We start from the raw sequence: 453 nt of genomic DNA on the forward strand, positions 1-453 counted from the left end.
AAAAAAGTGAAGGTTTTGGTTAAATTTCACAGATGGCAATTGAAAAAAATACTTTTAAGCCAAGGACGACAGACCCACGATGCAAACAGCAACAACAAAACTCCTGCATAGCGAGCCTTGAAAGTAAAAACCATCAACAGCTGACTGCACACTCCTCAGAGTCTCCACATCTTAATGCTTCAAAGTTAATTTCATTGGCCAGTGTGGTTAGTACTTTTAGATTGCTCCCTGGAAATCCTGCTTTGACCACACGCGCCGTGCACAGACCTCAAACCTGTGCATAGAGCAAAGATTAATTCAGCTTCAAACTGACCCAAATTTCTGTGGTTTGGATGGTTGGCGACGCATGAGACTGTCAAAATGGAAGTTGTACTATATTCTGCTCTGATCTTGTACCGCTCAGAGCACACTGAATACACAGGTGTCTTCTGCCAAAACAAACACAATCATCAG

This window comes from Haplochromis burtoni, unplaced genomic scaffold, assembly GCF_018398535.1.
Source record: "Haplochromis burtoni strain Fernald_Lab_line unplaced genomic scaffold, NCSU_Asbu1 Contig_143, whole genome shotgun sequence".
Taxonomy (NCBI): Eukaryota; Metazoa; Chordata; class Actinopteri; order Cichliformes; family Cichlidae; genus Haplochromis; species Haplochromis burtoni.